The sequence below is a fragment of the Rhipicephalus sanguineus genome, chromosome 4 (assembly GCF_013339695.2).
Source record: "Rhipicephalus sanguineus isolate Rsan-2018 chromosome 4, BIME_Rsan_1.4, whole genome shotgun sequence".
NCBI lineage: Eukaryota > Metazoa > Arthropoda > Arachnida > Ixodida > Ixodidae > Rhipicephalus > Rhipicephalus sanguineus.
The window spans coordinates 193,163,787-193,176,310 of record NC_051179.1 but is presented as its reverse complement, the minus strand read 5'-3'; the positions used below and the strand labels follow the sequence as shown (position 1 = coordinate 193,176,310).

At 53.1% G+C, this 12,524-nt stretch overlaps 1 protein-coding gene across 1 annotated transcript in view; it reads right to left on the bottom strand.

The window, feature by feature from the left end:
* Nucleotides 1-12,524, bottom strand: part of LOC119390989 (pre-mRNA 3' end processing protein WDR33-like) — a 277,891-nt gene that overhangs the window by 85,969 nt on the left and 179,398 nt on the right.

Here is a 12,524-nt window from a genome sequence, read left to right as displayed (position 1 = left end):
AAAAACCTGACACTCTCACCACCACACCACATGCGCATGCCTCGTTGGGCAGAATACAACTTCTTTAGGAATGCTTCGCATGTAAGCAAGTGTATTCAGATGCTTGGCACATTTTCCACAACGCTCACTGTTTGCAGTGCGCATGCCATCGATGTGCAACAGTGCCACCATCCCTGGTGGCACTATTGGTCAGCACAAGTGGTGCCCCATTCCCCAAGTAATGCTAATGAATTTGTTTCACATTTACTGTTAAACAAGCGTGGGCTTTCTTTTTTGCTAAACAAATTTCTGCTTTTTGTGGCCAGGTGAAGAATGTGCCATGGCATTGCAATATACCAGCTCACATGTTTGCCACATGTGGCAGCGTTCTTTGTATTCACTCTGTTCCCGACTGTGTACAGCTAAACCTCGATGTAATGAAGTTCACTATAACAAAATTCTCAATGAAACGAAGTATTTCAGTTTTCACAACTTCATGTCCAAACAACACCATGTATGTTGAACCTCAATACAGGCGAATCCGACTACACCAAACTCAGTTAAATCGAACGATCCTTTCTATCGAACTAGTACTTTCGATCATGGCAATTCTTTAGCCTCAATGCATAGGAAAATCTACGGCTACATCGAACAAAAACAGCCGGAACACTTGATACATCGAGCAGTGGGAAATGCAAACTTTAGATTTTCCTCACGGAAGAGAACTTTCTTGCGTGCACCGAGTGGTGTGATTAGAAGGATGCTGCAAGTGCCATCGCGTGCTTTTGCCCCCCAATTCCTTGTCATTTTGCCGCTGGCCAGTCGTCGTGCGGGGTTGCCGTTCACTCGTTTGTTAACAAAAGAGATGCCCGCTCCATGTACCGAACACCCCCCTCCAACCGTAAGCCAAGCCCACACCGTCAAGAGGACATCGACGCCAACCAGCGGGACAGCCGCAGGCAGCAAGGTCTCCCACCTGAATACGGACCCCTACCCGACAAGACCAAGACCGCGACGAGGACGACAGGCATGATGACAGCCACGGTGTTTTCTGCAGCGATTGTGATGCAGCACCCAGAGAGCCGCCGACCTTCTATGGAGTGGCAAATGACGACCCTGAAATCTGGCTTGAGACGCTCGGAAGGGTCTCAATATTCAACAACTGGGACTCCGAGGACAAGCTGCGCCACGTCTACTTTTACCTGGAGGACGCAGCAAGGACCTGGTTCGAGAATCGGGAGTCCAGCCTTCGAACCTGGGACAACTTTCGCAGCGCTTTCCTGGAAACGTTCGCGAGCGTCGTCTGAAAGGAAAGGGCCGCAGCCTTGCTGGAGACACGGGTCCAACTCCCAAATGAAAGCATGGCTATCTTCGCAGAGGAAATGACCCGACTGTATTGCCATGCTGACCCTGCCATGCCCGAGGACAAAAAAGTTCGCTTCCTTATGCGAGGAGTCAAGCAGGAGCTCTTTGCGGGACTGATGTGGAACCCAACAAGAAGCATCCAAGAATTCGTCTCAGAAGCAACCACCACCGAGAAGACGCTGGAAATGCGAACCCACCAGCACAACCGCCACTTGATCCAAGACGGCGCAGCGGTTCAAGCCATCGGCTCTGACGATCTGCGCGAAACGATCCGAGCCATCATGCAAGAGGAGCTGTGAAAGCTCGCACCTTTTGCACAGCCCGAAGTGACATCGATTGCTGACGTTGTACACGAGGAAATCCAGCAGTCATTGGGTGTTCCTCAGCTGGCACCACCGCAGCTGCAAGCAATGAACTATGCTGCTGCAGCCCGACGGAACGGCCCCCCTCCTTGACCACATCAAGACGCCGCGCTGCCTCAGCAGTTCCGCCGCCAGCACCGCCCGGCAGCCGGCCAGCGATACACGCCGAGGAAGACCAACGTTTGGCGCACCCCTGACAACCACCCGCTCTGCTACCACTGCGGGGAGGCCGGCCACACGTACCGCCGCTGCCACTACCGACAGATAGGGCTACACAGATTCGCCGTCAACGCGCCGCGCCCGCAGCCAGGTGAACGGCCTTGCGACATCGACGACTACCTCACCAGAACACACTGGCAAGAACGACGACCTTCCAGCTTGCCGTTGCCCAACCGCTACATGTGTGCGCGCTCTTGTTGTGCGAGACGGGGCTCGAAAGATGGCGCCAGGCCACGACCATTGTGCGAGCTGAGCTGGCCGGTGGCCGGAGCTGTAATGTGACACCGAAGTGAACCCCCTGTGGCGAGCGCGGGTGGTTGACTGTGCGCGGGCCCCGGGAGAAGGCAGAAGAGGGACGGCTGTGCAACTGGAGGGACGCCGTATTCTTGTCTCTCCAGCAGTTTTCTTTACTTTATCTAAATAAACGTTGTTCTGTTAAAGTAACCGTTGTGTTTTGCCAGTCTTTCCCTCAGGTCTCCCGAATCATCGTTTGTATCTAACAATTCAGAAGTGGGATAGTGTACGCCCAGAAGTCAACCATCGAGCCCAACCATGCCTGTTACTCGCAACGGAACATCTTCAATGGCTCCGACAAGCGAAGAAGATGGCGAATGGCGGAGCACCGACGGCGGGGAAGGCAGCGCAAGCCGAGGTGTGCCCGACAGCGCATCGACCAGCGGCACCACTACGACAGCCGCACCAGCGTTCGACATGGCGGCAGTCCTTCAAGCCACCGTACAAGCAGCAGTGAGGGTAGCCATCAATGGGATCACGCAGCTCCAGTCGCAACAGACAGCAGCTATGCCTGTAATCGGCGCGGGAGAGACATCGCGCCTGGTCCCTTTGTTCGACCCAACTTCGTCGGACTCGCCAACCGTCGACGCGTGGATTTGACGTGTGGACGACCTAGCGGAAGTCTACCGCTGGACCGACAGAGTAACATCTTGCCACGCGCTCGCAAAGTTGCACGGACCGGCGAAGATGTGGTACGACTCCCTCCTGTCTGTTAATAAAACTTGGCCTGAGTGGAAGGTGGAGCTCAAACGTGCCTCCCCACGACAGCAGGAATGCAGAGGCTTCACCGGGAAATGGAGGACCGAATCTACAAGCGAGGTGAGCCCATCGAGTGCTAAGTGCTACTATTATGACAAATTGGCAAAAGCACGTTGTTGCAACCTGAGCGATGAGGCTTGTATAGAATATTTGATCACCGGCCTAAACAATCGGGACACCATCCGAGCCATCAGCACCCGCACATACAACTCTCCGGAGGAGCTCCTGTGTTGCCTCAAACGTCTCGAAGAGCACGTCGGAACCGTTGGCTCCCGGGACATAAAGCATTCGAAGGCGAGCGAATTTCAGAATCTCGCGGGCCACGGCAACAAGGAAAACAGAGCCGCAGAAACGGCCTTGAACGAGAGTCAACAAAACCAACAAAACATAGAACCGAGGAGGGAGATCGAACCGTCCGGACCGAGGAGGAAAACCCCCCTTCTAAAAAAGGGGGGCTGCGCTGTTTTAACTGTAACAAGTACGGTCATCTCTCTCTCAACTGCCCGAGTCCACAGCGGAGGGCGAGGTGCAGCATTTGTAACCGAAATGGACACGAAGCCCAAAACTGCAGGGAAAGGGAAAGCGGGCCGCGCCTCTTTCAAAGCGTGGTGGATCTTAACATCCGTGCAGCGGACGCGGCCAACGAAAAGTACTTCATGCTAACTTAACGGGAATGAACTGAGAGCGTACGCTGACCTCGGCAGTCAGTGTGTCACTATGGGGCGTGAGGATGCAGATCGTATCGGGATCAAATACTCGAGATAGGGAAGCCGCTGACCATCGGGGGCTACGGGTCAAGAAGTGTGACGCCGTGTGGTGAGGCGAACGTTAACCTCACAGTCGATCAAGCAACAGCCAACGTCTCCGTGCTGATCATGCCGAACGAGTCACAGGCGATTCCTGTCATCGTGGGACAGCCTTTCACCGAGCAACCTCACGTTACGATTGTGAGGCGATGGAACACCGTGCGGATCTTTGAGGAGGAGAAATATGTGGACGATGGACGCTTCAGTCCATCGAAATTCCGGATCTTCCGAGGTGCCCGGTGTGCCTTTGGGCCAAAGAGTCGATGGTGGTTTCGCCAAACTACGTTGGATTTGTGAAGCTCTACATTACGGGCAGCGATCCCAACGCGAATGTTTTTGTGGACGCCCAACTCAGTTGCCAAGAGGGGCGCGAACATTGCATACTGTGTTGCGTCGTCAACGTAGATGCGGTGAACGAGACGTGCATTCCTGTGATGAACGTTTTGTACCAGGCATTAAACATCAAAGCCAACAAGCGGGTTGCGCGAGCGGAGGTGTGCTACCTCAATGAAGAGCCGATGCAGGACGTGAAATCAAGCCACAGTGCCACGCAACCATGTTCAACGGCGAGCGCGAACGTCAAAACGGGCCCAAGCGTCACACCGGAGCACTGCGAGAAACTCGACCGACTCATCGAGGAGTATCGCGACTGTTTTGCTGACAGCGTTGCAGAGGTTGGCCGCACCAATGCAGCGGAAATGAAGATTGAAATTACAGCCGAAGAACATGTAAGGTATCACCCATATCGGCTTTCCCTTGCGGATAGAGAGCATGCGAAGGTGATCACCGATTCCAGAACTGCCTTCACAAGCCCCAAATTCAAGGCAACGTGTGAAGCCTCCAGCATCAAGCACGTGAAAAACGCCACTGCGATGCCACGAGTTAATGGTCAAGTCAAGCGATACAACCGCATCATTACCCGAGCGGTCGTGAGCTTGACGAAGAACACAGACGGCAAAGACTGGGACACGACGTTACCTCAGGTGCAGTGGGGAATCAACAACACGCTTCACCAAGCTACGAAGACCACTCCATTTGGACTGCTGTTCAACTATAGGCCACGAAACATTAACGGCGACTGCGTGGATGACGCTCTTGCAGAGGAATTCGACCGTCAAGTAGAGGCCAAGCGAACATCTGTGGCCGAGAGCATTCGCAAAGACCAACGGAAACAGCAGGCAAGATACAATAAGAAACGTTCAGAAGCGCCGACTTACGAACCGGGAGATGTCGTTTTGGTCGAGCGAGAGCTTACAGCTTGTGGTGAATCAAGAAAACTCAAGGAGAAATACAGAGGACCATACGTCATCACGGAAAAACTGCCTAACGACCGACATCGCATCGGGATGCTTCTCAGTGCACGGCGCGGGAGGAGCGCATACAGCGGCATCGCTCCAGTGGACAAGCTACAGCTTGTAGAGGTCGCTACTATTGTGCTAATGGGTGGCGCCCCCCTCCTAGATGTACAGAGTAGAATAAAGTTAGTTGTTTGGGTTCAGCGGCGGCCGGTTGTCTTACTGCGGGCTTGACAGGCGCTCATGCCATGACTGCGTCGTATTCTCGAGTGAACCGATAACACTACATGGTGTCAGAAGTGGTCGAGCACCGACGTCGCGCTTACCCATCGTCCGTATCATGCCTACCGAGCAGTCCAGCTCGAAGTGGATGGGCGTCAACCTTCAGACGCCGGAGCCGTTCGACTTCGACAACGCTGGGACCTGGCCGACATGGAAAAGTCGCTTTGAGGACTACGCAGCCATCTCGGGTCTCAAAAATGCACCGGAGGAAACACAGGTGCGCTCGCTTTTATATTGCATGGGCCCCAAAGCGCGTCCGCTCCTTGACACATTTTCGCTCGATGCGGCGTCCCTCACTTCCTACAAGACTGTGGTAGACTGTTTCACAGAGCATTTCGTGCATCCAAGCAACGAACTATACGAGTCGTCGCATTTTCACAGACGCATACAGCAGCCAGGCGAGAGCGTTGACGGATACTATGCCGAGTTATGCAGGATGGTGAAACGCTGCGCCTATCCTTCAGTGCAAGTTGAAGAAAGGCTAGTACGTGACAGATTCGTCGTCGGCTTGTGCGACTCGCGTCTTTGAGACCAGCTCTGCCGAAACGCTAAACTCACTCTCAAAGAGGCTTGGACGCAAGCACGCCAGGCGGAAGACGCGGAAAAAGAACAGCGGCAGTCGCAAGCTGGAGCAAGTAATAATAGTCCCAACGCTTTGCAGATGGACGCTACAAAGATGCAGAAGTCCGCTCGACATCACCGGAACGCAAAGCCCTCTTTCGAGCATCAGAACGTAGACACGTCCACCTGCGGATTCTGTGGCCGCGCGGCTCATCCTCGAACGCAATGCCCGGCATGCAGCTCGCTCTGCAACTTTTGCAAAAAGAAGGGGCACTTCGCGGAAGTTTGTCACTCGCGGAAATCAAAGCAAAATGTCGGCTCCATTCCCATGAGCACCGTTGAGGTGGGGGTCAAGTCTTTATTAGTGGACGTCACCGTGGACTACTACACGATGCAATTTAAAGTTGACTGGCGCCGAAGTCTCTGCTATACCCGAAGACTTCCCCAAGCTTCCAGCCAAGCTGGGCAAGGTTGACATCTTACTTACTGGTCCTGGAGGTCAACCATTGCGGGTACTCGGTTCATATACAGCCCAACTTCGTTGGCGCGGGAAGACGTCCTTGCAGCGACTCTTTGTCCCTGAATCGCTCCCTGTCCCTCTTCTGGGACTTCCGGCTATACAAGCCCTCGATGTTGTGAAATTTCTTGGCGGCGTGCAGGCCCCTGAAGCATCACTTCAAGCTGACCTGTTCCGCGGACTTGGCACTCTCAAGGAGGAATATCGAATCTGCCTGAAGCCTGGTGCTACACCATTCTCCCTCAGCGTGCCTTGTCGCATTCCCATTCCGCTACACGAAACCGTGAGGCGCAGCTCAACAAGCTCGAAAGTGACGGAGTGATTCGCCGCGTCAACAATCCAACGCCGTGGTGTTCTGGACTGGTAGTGGTTCCTAAAGCGTCAGGAGATTACCGTCTTTGTGTTGACTTAACCCGGCTGAATGAAGTCGTACTTCGAGAACGCCACATCCTCCCAATGGTTGAACAAGTCCTCGGGCTTATCGGAGACGCAACGGTGTTCTCCAAGCTGGACGCCACAGCGAGTTTCCACCAAGTGAAACTGACTACGGACTCTCAAGAGCTCACGACCTTTATAACCCCTTTTGGCCGATGCTGCTTCTGCCGCCTTCCATTTGGCATAACCTCAGCGCCCAAGTATTTTCAGAAGCAGATGGCCAGAACTCTTGAAGGACAGGAAGGGGTGGCCAATATGGTCGATGATATACTCGTTTTCGGACGCACTAGAGAGGAACGTGAGGTCCGACTGAACCAGGTTCTGTCCCGTCTTGCTGAGGCTGGGGTCATGCTGAACAAGAACAAATGCTTATTCGGTGTGTCGGAAGTGCCGTTCCTTGGAGTAATCGTGTCCGCTCAAGGCACCAAGCCGGACCCTGCCAAGGTAGCAGCCATCAAGACCATGGAAGCTCCAAAAGACGTTGCAGGCGTCAGGCATCTTCTCGGGATGATCAATCATCTAGCTAGGTTCTTGCCACACATCTCTGAAATAACCGCTCCAATCAGAGCCCTCCTCAACAAGTCTTCAAGTTGGACTTGGGAGCATGAACAAGAGGCCGTATTTGTCAGGGTGAAGGAGATACTGTCATCCGATAGGCGTATGGCCAAGTACAATCCGTTGTATGCCACCACTGTGTCAGCTGATGCTAATTCGTTTGGACTTGGGGCAGTTCTGCTGCAGACGCAGCCATCAGGCGAGCACCGTCCTGTCGCTTTTCCTTCCAGAGCAATGACGAAGACGGAGCAGAGATATAGCCAACCTGAAAAGGAAGCATTGGCTATAACCTGGGCTCTCTCGAGGTTCGAGGAATTTGTGCGTGGCATCCCACTGGATGTTGAGACAGATCACCTACCCCTCGTCTCTCTTTTTGGTAAGATGGAGCTCGACATGTTGCCTCCTAGAATACAAAGGCTGCGGATTAAAGCAATGCCTGATCAATTTAAGGTACTTCATGTGCCTGGTAAGCTTTTGGCTACAGCGGATACTCTCTCTCGCATCAACAATCCGAATGAATCTTCTGCGGATGCTGTGCAAATCCTTACCACAGAAACTGTGGCTTGCACAACCCTTGATGTGATGGAGCTCTATGTTGCAGAAACAGTGGCGGCCACGTTTGAAGCTTTGCCCCTAAATGTGCAGGAAGTTCGTCGAGCACAAACTTCGGATGGTGAATGCACTACATTAATCTCCTTCTGTCAGCGAGGGTGGCCTCGGAAAAACAAGCTGCCATTGCACATCTCCAAGTATTCCTCGGTGATCGATCAGCTTTCTGTTTGCGACGGCGTACTGCTAAAAGGTACCTGTTTGGTGATCCCATCGTCCCTTCGATCTACAGTCTTGGCACTACTACACGAGGAACATCAAGGCTATCACAGAAGCAAAGCCTTCGTGCGAGATTCAGTATGGTGGCCTGGCATCTCCAATGACATTACCTCTCTGGTCGCCAACTGTGAGACATGCGCTCTCAAACGAGTTAACTTCGCTGAGCCACTTGTACCGACACCTCTCCCGGATCGTCCGTGGCAACTTCTCGGCATGGACCTATTTCACTTCTGTGGGCAAACTTTCCTCCTGGAAGTTGATTACTACTCCAGGTACCCAGAGGTGATAACCTTGAGGAGCACAATTGCGCAAGTTGTCATGGATGTGCTAAAGAGCATGTTTGCCCGCCATGGGATACCAGAGGAAATTCGGTCTGACAATGGCCCACCATTCTCGTCACGAGACTTCGCAACCTTCGTTTCCTCGTATGGCTTTGTCCATACGACAAGCAGTCCCCACTACGCCCAATCAAATGGGGAAGTGGAGAGAATGGTCAGGATGGTCAAAAAACACTTCACCAAGGCAAAAGACCCTCACATGGCTCTCCTGTGTTACAGGGATACCCCAGGCGTTAACGGTTTTAGTCCAGCTCAGCTCTTGATGGGTCGTCGGCTAAGGACCAAAGTCCCTAAGAAGGAAGAATTGCTACATCCAAGCGTGCCACCAAAAGACGAAGTAGCGTCGAGGAACGCATCCTACCAAAGAAAGCAGGAAAGGAACTACAATCGGCGTCATTGAGCCAGGCATCAAATGCAGCTTCCTGTAGGACAACAAGTCTGGGTGCGGCCGGAAAATGTAAAAGGAACTGTGTTAAGCCCAGCACAGAGACCTAGGAGCTACATAATAGAAAAAGGACAAGGCGGTATCTTGCAGCGTAACAGGTGTCACCTTGTCCCCTTTGTTCCAGCATCACCGTTGCCACCACAAGCTTCATCAGAAGCAACCGAGCCACAGCCGCAAGTAGCTCACCCATCTCAAGGTCCTCCAAGTACCACGGTAACGACGAGCGACTCGGGACGGGCTGGTGATCGTGTTGGTGTTGGTGGTGACGGTGGTGTTGGTGGTCGCGATGGTGTTGTGTGCACGCGTAGCGGCCGACGCGTGGTCCCACCGGGCCGTCTGAACTTATGACTGCCGAACGTGCGGAAAGGGGGGAGATGTAGAGGTCGCTACTATTGTGCTAATGGGTGGCGCCCCCCTCCTAGATGTACGGAGTAGAATAAAGTTAGTTGTTGTTTGGGTTCAGCGGCAGCCGGTTGTCTTACTGTGGGCTTGACAGGCGCTCATGCCATGACTGCGTCGTATTCTCGAGTGAACCGATAACACTACACAGCTGTGGGGCCAGGACGAGACAGACACGCATACTTCAAAAAGTGATTCCGACCGGGACGGTCGGTAATTGCAGGACGGCCGAGTGTGCGCGCTCTTGTTGTGCGAGATGGGGCTCGAAAGATGGCGCCAGGCCACGACCACTGTGCGAGCTGAGCCGGCCGTTGGCCGGAGCTGTGATGTGACACCGAACTGAACCCCCTGTGGCGAGCGCGGGTGTGTGACAGTGTGCGGGCCCCGGGAGAAGGCAGAAGAGGGACGGCTGTGCAACTGGAGAGACGCCGTATTCTTGTCTCTCCAGCAGTTTTCTTTACTTTATCTAAATAAACGTTGTTCTGTTAAAGTAACCGTTGTTTTTGCCAGTCTTGCCTTCACGTCTCCCGAATCATTGTTTGCTTCTAAGACATGTCACCACACCGCCGGCAGTACACTGGCCCGAACCGGGGCCGGTCGCCTAGCCCGTAACCAGGAAACTAAGGGCAGCAACCGACGGAGGTGCGGCTGCTGTACGACGAAATGCCGAAGACCCTCCGTGGCGGCGGCCACCGACAATGCGACAAGACCTGCAGAACACGACGCGAACCAGACAGACTCCTGACGATGAAACCTCGCGCATCAAAGATCTGATGACCAGACATGGAAGCAGCGGAACAAACCGATGCAGCCGAGACCCGACGCCGCGGCCCAACTGCAACGCAAGACGACGAACTAGCGACCTCGACGTTCTCATCGACGGCCACAGTGTCACAGCTCTTGTCGACACCGGAGCCGACTATTGCGTCATCAGTGGGCCCTTCGCCAAGAAGTTGAAGAAAGTTAAGACTGCTTGGGAAGGCCCCGAAATCCGTACCGCTAGAGGCCATCTAATATCGCCATCTGGAGTCTGCATGGCAAGAGTCACAACCAATAATCGCACATATCCTGCGTGTTTCGTAATCTTGCAACATTGCTCCAGGGATGTCATACATGGCATAGACTTCTTAAACCATCACGGCGCCGTCATCGACTTAAGAACCAAGTCGATAACCCTATCGTCGGACAAAACGACACCGCCGGATACGAATCCATGTCAACATGCCCTGAACATGCTCGAGGATCAAGTTACCATCCTGCCTCACTCCAGCGTCATAATTCCCGTCAGCACCGAAAAAGCTGAAGACATCCAAGGTGTCATTGAGAGCGATCAACGTTTGCTGCTAGACCGTGACATTTGCGTCGCAAGGGGCATTGCTCGGTTGCACGAAGGAAAAGGAAGCGTGATGCAACGAACTTCAGCCAAGAATACAGACACCTGAGCAGGGGCACGACGATTGCACACATCCAAGAAATCTTGGCCGTCAGCGATGCGCTTGCCTTTTCAGATTCTGACAAAGCTACGACAACGACCCCAATATCTGAGCCACCCTTCGACGTGAACCCAAGTCTTTCCGCTCGCCAACAGCAACAGCTCTGATGCCTTCTACAGGAATACAAGGACTGTTTCTCGTCGTCATTGCGGGTTCGACAAATGCCCATTGCTAAGCACCACATTATAACAGAAGAAAATGCTCGACCACTCCGTCAGAGTCCCTATCGGGTTTCGACGCGGGAAAGGGAGGCCGTTAAGAAACAAGTCGACGAAATGCTACACGACGATCATCCAGCCGTCCAACAGCCCGTGGGCGTCTCCTGTGGTGTTAGTGAAGAAGAAGGATGGGAGCCTCCGTTTCTGCGTCAATTATCGTCGCCTGAACAAAATCACAAAGAAGGACGTGTACCCTCTCCCACGGATAGACGACGCCCTGGATTGACTCCACAACGCTAAGTACTTTTCGTTGATGGAGCTCAAGACCAGGTACTGGCAAATCAAAGTGGACGAGAGAGACCGCGAAAAGACTGCCTTTATAACACCGGATGGCCTGTTCGAGTTCAAGGTCATGCCTTTTGGTCTTTGCTTGGCACCTGCGACTTTCCAACGCGTTATGGATACAGTGCTGGCTGGCTTGAAGTGGCAGACGTGCCTTGTGTACTTGGACGACGTCGTTGTGTTTGCCTCAAACTTCGACGAACACCTCCGGCGCCTTGAAGCTATACTTCAAGCAATGAAGACCTCCGGACTCACCCTGAAGCCAGAAAAGTGCCGTTTCGTGTACGAGGAGCTCCTGTTCTTGGGCCATGTCATTAGCAAATCTGGAGTTCGCCCTGACCCATGGAAAACAGCTGTCATCGCTGCCTTCCCGCCGGCCACAGACAAGACGGCCGTACGCCAATTTATCGGCTTGTGCGCCTATTACAGACGCTTCCTCAAAAAATTTTCACGGATCGCCGAGCCACTAACTCACCTCACGAAGAGCGACATGAAGTTCAAGTGGGGAACGGCGCAAGTCGAGGCATTTCAAGAACTGAAACGATGCCTGCAGACGCCTCCGATACTTGCGCATTTCGACAAATACACCGATACGGAAATCCACACCGACGCAAGTAGCGTAGGACTCTGCGCTGTCCTTGTGCAGACTGGAAAGGGTCATCAGTAGAGGTGTGCGAATATTCGAAAGTTTCGAATATCAGTCGAATATTACATTTGCAATATTCGTATTCGATTCAAAAACTGTGTATTCGAGAAGTTTCGAATATTCAATGTTATCGAATATTCGGTCGTACATATCACTGAAAGAACCTCCAATTTTGCGCCTTTACGGTAAACACATGAGCGGTCGACGCCTACACTGTTAAGCATCGGAAATACACAGGGCGTGATGACGGCTACCGACGAATGAGCTGCGGCACTTCTCCGCCACAAACCTATCAACGATAAGCATCTTAAGGAAACTAAATCATGAACTGCCTGCTTGGAATTGCGTGTAGCGCTGTTGCCGCTGGTGTAAGCATATACTGCACACTTTTAAGACCACGTGACAACCCAAGCACGCCGTTCGCTGCTGCACCCTTGTGCGGGACC